This window comes from Pelodiscus sinensis, chromosome 13, assembly GCF_049634645.1.
Source record: "Pelodiscus sinensis isolate JC-2024 chromosome 13, ASM4963464v1, whole genome shotgun sequence".
NCBI lineage: Eukaryota > Metazoa > Chordata > Testudines > Trionychidae > Pelodiscus > Pelodiscus sinensis.
The window spans coordinates 46,000,781-46,011,194 of NC_134723.1; the positions used below are offsets into that span (position 1 = coordinate 46,000,781).

Below are 10,414 nucleotides of genomic sequence, written 5' to 3' on the forward strand. Positions count from 1 at the left end.
TTTTCGTGTTAAAGTCTCTTTGAAGTAAGATGCATGTAGTAAGGTCATTAAGACTATGTCCAGGTAGGTTGAAATGCAAACTGACAGGTTTTTCCTTGTGAAGATGTCTGATGTCTGATTTGTGGGCATTAATTCTTTGGCAAAGTGTCTGAGAAGTCTGTCCGATATAGATAGCAGAAGGACACTGTTGGCACATGATGGCATAAATTATATTTCTGGACGAACAGGAATATATCACTTTTTTCATTGTATTCCTTTGGTATATATGGTCATGCCAATTCTCCTTCAGAATATGATCTGAGGAAGTGGGTCTGGCCCACGAAAGCTCATCACCTAATAAACCATCTTGTTAGTCTTTAAAGTGCTACATGGGTTTTCCTTTTGTTATAGGAACTAGGAGTTACTCAACAAAATTAATAAGCAGTAGATATAAAAACAAATAAAAGAAAGTACCAAATATACCCGTTCGCGAGCCAATTTTTTTGGTTATAATGTGAAGCATCAAAGAACGGGGGTTGGCTTATGAACAGGCTATACTGTCATTGTAGATCAGGAGTTGGCAAACTTCTGCTCTTGGTCCCTCAGGGTAGGCCGTTGGCTCACCAGGAAGTTGTGTGTTCCTAGAGCATCTGCAGGCTTGGAACCTCTCAGCTTTCAGTGGCAGCAGTTCGCCATTCCTGGCCAACGGGAATGGCAGCCAGTACGTTGATTGGTCCGCACAGCTTCCCGCAACTCCCATTGGCCGGGAATGGTGAACAGCTGCCCCTGGGAACTGAGGGACTCTGTGCCGTCTGCGGACGCTCCAAGTACACAAAACATCCCGGCGCACCCATGGCTTGCCCTAAGGAGCCAAGAGCTAAAGTCTGCTGACCCAGCTTTAAAAGTATTTTAAAAGTTGGAGTCACAAGAAACACGCAAAAGGTTTATCTAAGTTATTTTAATATAATCTAAAAGAAACCTGTTAGAATAGCTAATAAAATTTGTATTCACATACCTTCAAAATTACAGTCCATGTTTTTAAAGTCTCATATCATTCTAATGAATTTATTTATTAAATCATAGAATACTAGGACTGGAAGGGACCTCAAGAGCTCATCGAGTCCAGTCCTCTGACCTCAAGGCAGGACCCAGTACTGTCTAGATCAGGGGTCTTCAACCTTTTTAACCACAAAATCGCTTTTTCAATAAGTGCAATGTAAGATTTACCTCAGACCCAAATACCCTTTTCCCCACTTCCTTCCCACCCCTTTTTTGAGGTCCTGCCCCTGCTCAACTCCTTCTCCAAGGTCTTATCCTGCTCACTCCATTCCCCCTTCCTCCCTCTCCTCATTTACTTTCACCAGGCTGTGGTAGGGGTTTGGGTGCAAGCTCTGGTCTTGGCCCAAGAAGTTTGGAGTGTGGGAGGGGCTCAGGGCTAAGCCCAGGATGGGGTTCAAGGTGCAAGCTCTAGGAAGGAGCTTGGGTGAAGGGGGACTCATGCCTGGGGCAGGAGGTTGGGTATATGAGGAGGTTCAGGGCTGGGACAGGAGTTCAGGAAGCAGGCTCCTGGCTGGGCGTCGTTTAACTGAGACAGCTTCTTGGTGGTGGAGCAGTAGGGTTAAGGTAGGTTTATTCCTTCCTTGGCCCTGCACCACTCTTGAAAGCAGCTGGCATGTACAGCAACGGTTCCATGGTGCCATGTGCTACCTCCTCATCTACAGGTACTGAGCTCACAGCTTCTACTGGCCAAAGCTCCCCATTATTGATCAATGGGAGCTGCAGGTGTCGTGTCTGCAGGCCAGGACAGCATGTGGAGACTGCCTCCTCTGCATTTCTCAGGGACTACAGGGACATGCCAGCCATGTCCAGGAGCAGCAATTACTACAGGGATAATTACTCCAGCCACAACAGGTTAGTTATTTTAGAACTCCCTACTATATTTAAGTGTAAGAGAGAAATGAAAATGATGAAATGCACAGACCAGTCAAAACTCAAAAATAACCCATTTTGCAAGCAGTAAAAGCAGTAACAACAACAAACCTCCACGTATGTGTTGGGTTGGGAGATGAGAGAGAAGGACAGTAAGTGGGTGTTTGTGAGAATGACACACACACACACACAGTGTGTGAGAGTGACAGAAAGTTGCACTGCCAAGCTCCCGCCATCCCATTCTTCCTCTGTGGAGAGAGGGTACAGAAGTGGGGGGGCAGCAAGGACACCCTGACATTAGCGCCTCCATCTTCTCACTCCCATGCCCTGCACAGCAAGCAGAAGTCTCCCAGGGGAGCAGCTCCAAGGCAGAGAGCAGGAGCAGCAAGACAGTGGGTGGAGGGGCTACTCCAGTGCTTGACAGTTTCTTAGCCAACCCAGTCAGGATCAGTTGTCAGAGGATCCCAATCTACTGGTTGGTGACCACTGGTCTAGACCATCCCTGATAGACATTTATCTAAACTGCTCTTAAATATCTCCAGAGATGGAGAGTCCACAACCTCCCTAGGCAATTAATTCCAGTGTTTAACTACCCTGACAGGTAGGAACTTTTTCCTAATGTCCAACCTAAACCTCCCTTGCTGCAGTTTAAGCCCATTGCTTCTTGGTCTATCCTCAGAGGCCAAGATGAACAAGTTTTCTCCCTCCTCCTTATGACACTCTTTTAGAGACCTGAAAATGGCTATCATGTCCCCCCTCAATCTTCTCTTTTCCAAACTAAACAAGCCCAGATCTTTCAGTCTTCCTTCATAGGTCATGTTTTCTAGACCTTTAATCATTGTTCTCTGGATCCTCTCCAATTTCTCCACATCCTTCTTGAAATGCGGTGCCCAGAACTGGACACAATACTCCAACTGAGGCCTAATCAGTGCAGAGTAGAGTGTTAGAATGACTTCTCTTGCCTTGCTCACAACACTTCTGTTAATGCATCCCAGAATCATGTTTGCTTTTTTTGCAACAGCGACACACTGTTGACTCATATTTAGCTTGTGGTCCACTATAACCCCTAGATACCTTTCTGCCGTACTTCTTCCTAGACAGTCACTTCCCATTCTGTATGTGTGAAACTGATTGTTCCTTCCTAAGTGGAGCACTTTGCATTTCTCCTTCTTAAACTTCATCCTGTTTACTGCAGACTATTTCTCCAATTTGTCCTGATCATTTTGACCCTATCCTCCACAGCAGTTGCAACCCCTCCTAGCTTGGTATCATCTGCAAACTTAATAAGCGTCCTCTTTATGCTGGTATCTAAATTGTTGATGAAGACAGAACCAGTCTCAAAACAGACCCCTGCGGAACCCCACTTGTTATACCTTTCCACCAGGATTGTGAACCATTAATAACTACTCTCTGGGAACGGTTATCCAGCCAGTTATTCACCCACCTTATAGTAGCCCCATCTAAGTTGTATTTGCCTAGTTTATTGATAAGAATGTCATGCAAGACTGTATCAAATGCCTTACTAAAGTCTAGGTATACCACATCCACCGCTTCTCCCTTATCCACAAGGCTCGTTATCCTATCAAAGAAAGCTATCAGATTGGTTTGACATGATTTGTTCTTTACAAATCCATGCTGGCTGTTCCCTCTCACCTTCCCACCTTCCAAGTGTTTGCAGATGGTTTCCTTAATTACTTCCTCCATTATCTTTCCTGGCACAGAAGTTAAACTGACTGGTCTGTAGTTTCCTGGGTTGTTTTTATTTCCCTTTTTATAGATGGGCACTAGATTTGCCCTTTTAAAATCCTCCAAAGGCTCCAATTCACCAAACTGTTCATGAAACTCAGCTTCAGTCATAGCTGCTCCTGCATTGTCAATATAGATGCCGGCAGTATGGTCCTGAGACTCATCATCCTCCATTGTGTGGTCAGCAAATATGGCATTGTCCTCTGAGCCATCAAGTGCACTGCTGATACAGCATGTCCAAAATGACTTTTCTATAATTTCCAAGGGAATGAACTCCCATGTATGCTTGATCCACTGAACAACCAGATTGATTTCAGGCTTCATAAGATTCACGCTTTTTGTCAACTTCGTCATGCCTGAGCACATCTAGTCAGACCACATTTTGCGTAGCCTGTCTTAAAGGATTTGTTCAGGCAGACATCCTGTGGTTGTAGAACAGAAGGTAAGCCTCTAGGCATTACAGCCAAAGTAGTTTTGTTTTGTTTGCTACCTGTTTTACCTCATCCATCTTGTGTGCCTTGACTATGTCCCAGACAAGCATAGCAGGTTTCTTGAGATGTTCTCATGGTTTCTCATTCCACGCTTTTTCCAGCCATTCACTTTCATCCATCCATCCTCTTTCATGTGAGCATATGACACACCCCGGGAAATTTCATATTTTTAGACAGGTTTTCTTTTAAAAACAATAACAGGAGGAAGTTTTGATCCATTGGCCAAACAAGCTAAAAATCACTGGATTTTTTTTCATGGCCAGTGGTTTTAATTAAAACTGTTTTTTCACCAACACCAGTTACCGTCCTGTTGTTTGGGAGATTGAATGTCAGTGGCGTTTCATCCATATTTTCTATTTGAGACAGCTCAAATGCTATTCCTTTCAATATTTTATAATAAACGTTTTGAAAGATTTGATTTTTTTCTTCCAAGTCACTCAGCAGCTTTTGTGCTATTTTTGTGTGCTGATGAAGACAGAAACCATGACGATTCATGAAGCGAGTACTCCGATTCACCGATGTGACAAACATTGATGACTTTACTGACTTCATTTTCAGAGCACACAGATGAAATCCAGTTCTAGTGCCGAGGTGCCCATTTTGTTAACATTCAAAACCTTGATCACTGAGCTCTTTTTCCAGCCCAGGAAATGAAGTCACATCACTGGACATTTTTTCTTGTTTCTTTGCGTGTCTTTGTGTTGTTTTATTTTTTTGCCATTCTTTTACATGCTTCTCATTGATATAGAACTCGTGAGCAGCAGCACAATTATTGTTTGCTTCTGTGTATTCAACAATTTAAGTTTGAACACTGCATGATGAGCAGTTTTCTTTTGATTTCAGAATTGCTCATTTTAAATACTAGTATAAAAATCTTAAAAAATAATTTAGTTATAGATTTTATAGGACATTAGAAAGGAATGTCACCTGCTTTATCATTGTCAAATTATAATTGTTCATTGTTTATTTCAAAGCAGTCCTGTAGATTGGCATGTCTATGCGATAACAGGCTATTTAAATTTTATTACAGATTTAATGGATTCTGTGCATTATATTTTCAGACTGGCTAGAGATGTAAGAGATCCAGTAGTCAACGTGCATAAAGAGATCAAATTATACAATAGCAGACCGACATCAGAGCCATAGCAGTATTATTCACTGTATTTTTCTGATTGACTTGTAAGGTCTAGCATTTTGTGAAACGGATGGGTCAAATGTCATGCAGGTCTACAGCACTGCTCTTTGGCATTAATTTAAAAGCAATCTATTCCACTAAAAAAAAGTTTGCAACTTTAAATGTATGAAGTATTGACATCGAAATATTTTACGAGCAATGTAAGTATGTGCTATAAAAATACAGATAATTATAATATAATCCTTTAGAAGAACAATACTAGAAAAAACAAACTAGGACTAGGAAAATTGAACTTTAGAGAAGCACGTTTTTAAATCATTTACATGGGCATAATGAGAAAAATGATATTATCAATATCCAGACATTTATATCAATTATAACATAACAAATATAACATTTACATAATTTTTAAAAAATTTTTTAGCATTTTTCTAAAAAAGCGAATCCAGAATGGACTTTCCATCATGGTGATCTTCAACAGGGCTGAGCAAACTGTAACTCCCAACCCATCAGGGATAAGCTGGTGGTGCACTGGGTTGTGTTGTTTACCTGGAGTGTTCACAGGTATAGTGCCCTTCATCTCGTAGTGGCTGCAATTTGCCATTCCCAGTCAATGGGAGCTGCAAGAAGCGGCGCAGGCTGAAGCATGTGCTAGCTACCATTTCCCACCGCTCCTGTTGGCCAGGAGCCATGAATCGCAGACACAGGGAGCTGCGGGGCTCCAGGTAAATAAAACATCCTGACATGCCAGCAACTTGCCTTGACAAGTCACAAACTGAAGTTTGCCAACTGCTAAAATATAGTGTTAGTATAGTATAAACAAATGGGCTAATGAACAAATATATACAGTATTTCTTCATAGTAAACCTGTGCTACTCTGTGCAAGAGAAGTGAAGGTCAAGACTCTAACAGGACTAAAAACCAAAACCAAGATACATTCATGGAGCATAGGTCCTTTGATGGCTATAAGACATGGTGGACAGAGATCCAACATCATGTTCTGTTTGTCTCTCACCTCTGCTTGCCGGTGGGGATGGGTGATGGGATGAATCACCCACTGGTTGCCTGTTATATTCATTTCCTATGAACATGGCATTTGCTACTGTTGGCAGACAGCATACGGGGCTAGATGGACCTTTGTTTTCCCTCAGTATGGCTGTTGTGATGTTCTTACATGGAATCCAGATATATTTGCCCCCACTATATCCCAATAGACCCCACTCCTCTCCTAGAGCTGAGACAGACACCAGGAGTTCTGATGGGTCTTGCTCTCCCTCCACAGAGTTAGTAACAAGGTAAGAATATATATATTAAAGTTTTAAACTTAACAGTGTCCCTTAAGTGACCTGCCACAAGATGTCAGAATATGTTATTATTAGAGCCTAGTGGGTCTAATATTTCTTTATTTTTCTTTTATATAGGAATCAGATACAAGGTTCCTGTCAACTGACTGCTACATTATCTGCCAAAAGCCTAGCATTTAAGTGCCTAAGTGGCCCCTAAGATGACAATTAAGTTGCCTCCCCCTAAAAAAAAAAAAAGAAAGAAAAAAAACCCCTGAAATGGCACTCATGGCAGAAAGTTTGTTGGGAGTCATTTATATTGGTTGAGCATGTCAAATCAGTTTAGAAAAGAGGAGACCGAGGGGGGATATGATAGAGGTCTATAAAATCATGAGTGGTGTGGAGAGGGCCGATAAAGAAAAGTTATTTATTAGTTCCCTAAATAGAAGAACTAGAGGACACCAAATGAAATTAATGGGTAGCAGGTTTAAAACTAATAAAAGAAAGTTCTTCTTCACACAGCGTGTAGTCAACCTGTGGAACTCCTTGCCAGAGGAGGCTGTGAAGGCTAGGACTATAATAGAGTTTAAAGAGAAGCTAGATAATTTCATGGAGGTTAGGTCCATAAAAGGCTGTTAGCCATGAGATAAAATGGTGTCCTTGGCCTCTGTTTGTCAGAGGCTGGAGAGAGATGGCAGGAGACAAATCACTTGATCATTGTCTTCGGTCCACACTCTCTGGGGCACCTGGTGCTGGCCACTGTCGGCAGACAGGATACTGGGCTAGAAGGACCTTTGGTCTGACCCAGTACGGCCGTTCTTATGTTCTTATGTAAATCCAATCAGCCAGTTTGCTTATAAATGTATCTAGTTCTGCCTGAAAGACCTCACACCAAGCTTTCAGAAAATTCCATGAGACCTTCTGTCAGCCATTGTTAATAGCTGCATGCCCTGGTGATCAAATACAGCAGATGCTGAGAATTCAGAAAAGCTTCAAGTAATTTCCTCTGTGACCACTGAAGGCAGATGTCTAGAAGGTGAAAAAGTGATGCTGGGCGAAGAACCTGTAGCCCATCTGCTACTATGAAAGCTGGGAGTTTGTCTTGGGCCATAGAGGAGTTATAGGTCAGTGACTGATGCCCACACCATTAGATTCGCTCCAGCTATGGGTTTAAAGTAACACCAACAGACTTGATGGAAACAGAAGTCACTAGAGTAGATGGAAAGACCCGGAAAGGTGGGTGGAGTAGAGAGGCTGGCTAGCTGGCTGATGGAGATCTATTGATATTAATTAGTGCAAACTCATTCATCTTGATTACCTGCCATTCTACAATGGTATTTGGGCCAGATGTCAGTACAGTGACAGAGGACAGCTCTTCTCTAACATAAGATCGCATACTGACTGCAATTTGAATAAGCCTGGAACTGATATTTGCACGTCAGTAGTAGAGTGCATCTCCTAGAGCAAGATTAGATGTGGGTGGAGTTTGTAATTTTGTTGTCGATATTTGGTCAATATTAAACTGCAGTATACTGAGAAGTGCACTAGAGTTTGCAGTGCTGGCCCTGAAAGGGGCCCCACTAGAAGATGGCTCTTTCAGGCGGATCGTTGCTTAACATGTGAGCCTATGTTCCACATTTTTTTCCCTTCTCATTTTCCAAAATGATTCAATACATATATACTATTAAATCCACACAGTTAGCACCCAATTTAAGAAGCTTTCTACTTTAATATTTGTTTTGCAAGCCATGATTTAAATATTTGATACAATTAAGATATCTAATTTAAGTAAATTATTATAGCGTTAGAAAGTTTGACAGAATATTAGATGAGCTGGTAATGGCACCTCAACAGTAATTATGAAAGTGAAAGAAGAAGTAGATCAAAGATAGAACTTATCAATAACTATGAGGGGACTCCAACTTTCTCTGAAGGAGAACAATACATTTATATATATGAATCATTATTCCAACTCTTCTAAAGGTGTGCACAGTGATGTAGTGACACTCCTTTAAGATGAAAAATGTATAGAATCATAGAATAGAATCACAGAATATTAGAATAGGAAGGGACCTCAAGAGCTCACCAAGTCCCTTGCAAGCACCATCTAGATCAGTGTTTCTCAACCTTTTTTTTAATAGAGTACCCCTTTTTAAACAAAACAAAAACATGTATAAGTACCCCCAGTACCTACAGTTTTCAGACACACACTTTTTTTTTTTCTACCATTGCAACACATTTGTTTAAACAACTTAATCGTAGCCGGGCGGGAGATGAAATCTTTGGGTGTAAAAAGTACAAAAATAATAAAGCGCTGGAAAACTTTTTAAAAAAAATCAGTTTTCTCCAAATTTCAGTTGTGTTGATGTACCCCCCAGACTCCTCTCGAGTACCCTAAGGGTACTTGCACCGCTTATTAAGAAACACTGATCTAGATCATCCTTAATAGATGTCTATCTAACCTTCTATGTAATATCTCCAGTGAAGGAGATTCCACAATCTTATTATTTATAAAAACAGGGAAAGAAAATCAATGGTTTAATTCAAAGCCTAAGATTTTTTTCATTTAAAAAACCTAAAAAAAGTAATATTTTATTTCGGTCCAAGATACATCATCAGTAAGATTTCCAAGATTAACAGTAGCCAAGATTACATCAGTGAATTAACCTTGATTTCAATGCCAAACTTTCCAGTATCAGAAATACTACCACCAGTTATACAAAATACAACTTGATTAAATATTGAACCTCTGCCTCTCCTCCCCCAGAGCTCCACCAAAATTATCCTCATCTAACATCTGAGCCTCTCATGATTTCTGCTGGACTCTACACTAGCATACAGTCTGCATTGACAAAAAACTTGCAGAAGCTGGAGTTAGCCTTATAGATAGTTTGTGTTATAGACTGATAAGAAGTAAGTTATTTAGCATTAAATTATATGATATAACTAGTTCTGAATTTTACTCCTTTATACTTGCCTCCCCCCCCCCCCCCACAGGACAGATGCACATGCACGCTTTTCAGATTGTTTTTCCATCCATTTTTTTCCTTGTTCTTATTAACAAATACAAGGAACATCAAAATCACTGGGATCTAAGGTAGTCTCTACATACATTTAGGTACATGGTCTTTTTACATTAATCTTCTGTAAATAGGGAATCCTTTAAAATAGAGATTAGTTTTCATTTAAATTTTCAGCCATGTTATATTAATGTTTTTCCACAGAACTTCTTTAGTTAAACACACAGTCAACATGAAAATCTAGACACTTAAAAAACTCCCCAAATTACAGGTTGATTCAGACATTTGTTCCCAACTTGCTTTTGGCTGATGTTGTGGGTTTACAAAGGTATTTTCCTATTTATTCGAAAAAATCTAAAACAAACAAAAAAAAATGACGTGCTCTCCCCCTTGCCGTGTGAGCTGTCTTGCCTCTGAAAAAGCGATGGGGAACGGATCGTAGCAAAAGTCGCATGAAAGGCACCACGTCGCTCATGGAGGTGCTCAATGCGGTGTCGGGAGGCACAGCTGCGGGGATTGGGACTGTCATTCTTTCCGAGGCAGCGTGCGAGGTGCAGAAGCCGGTGGTTTTATTGTGAAGGTGGCTGTGGCCGCAGGCGATTGTGCCGCTGCAATGTGAAGCCACCAGCGACGTGGAGAATCTCAGAGGGTCCCTGTGACACCCGGGGGCAGAGCCAGTGCGGGCAGGCCGGCCCGGGGAGCGCACGGTGCCGCTAGTCTCCCCAGCGCCGCTTCGAGCGGATCCCGGGCAGGCGGGCTGGGCGCAGGGAGCGGGGTCAGTCCCCCGACGGGCCGCGCAGGGAGGGGGCGGGGGGCTCTGGGGGGGCCGCG

The 10,414-nt window shown here is 41.8% G+C and overlaps 1 protein-coding gene and 1 long non-coding RNA gene across 5 annotated transcripts in view; one reads left to right on the plus strand and one right to left on the minus strand.

Moving 5' to 3' along the window:
- Positions 1-10,414, minus strand: part of IL13RA1 (interleukin 13 receptor subunit alpha 1) — a 39,300-nt gene that overhangs the window by 26,959 nt on the left and 1,927 nt on the right. The window lies entirely within an intron of this gene.
- LOC112547791 (uncharacterized) lies at positions 3,662-6,848 on the plus strand. The gene is made up of 2 exons (XR_012906968.1): positions 3,662-4,096; positions 6,702-6,848. It is a non-coding gene; the product is annotated as an uncharacterized LOC112547791 (long non-coding RNA).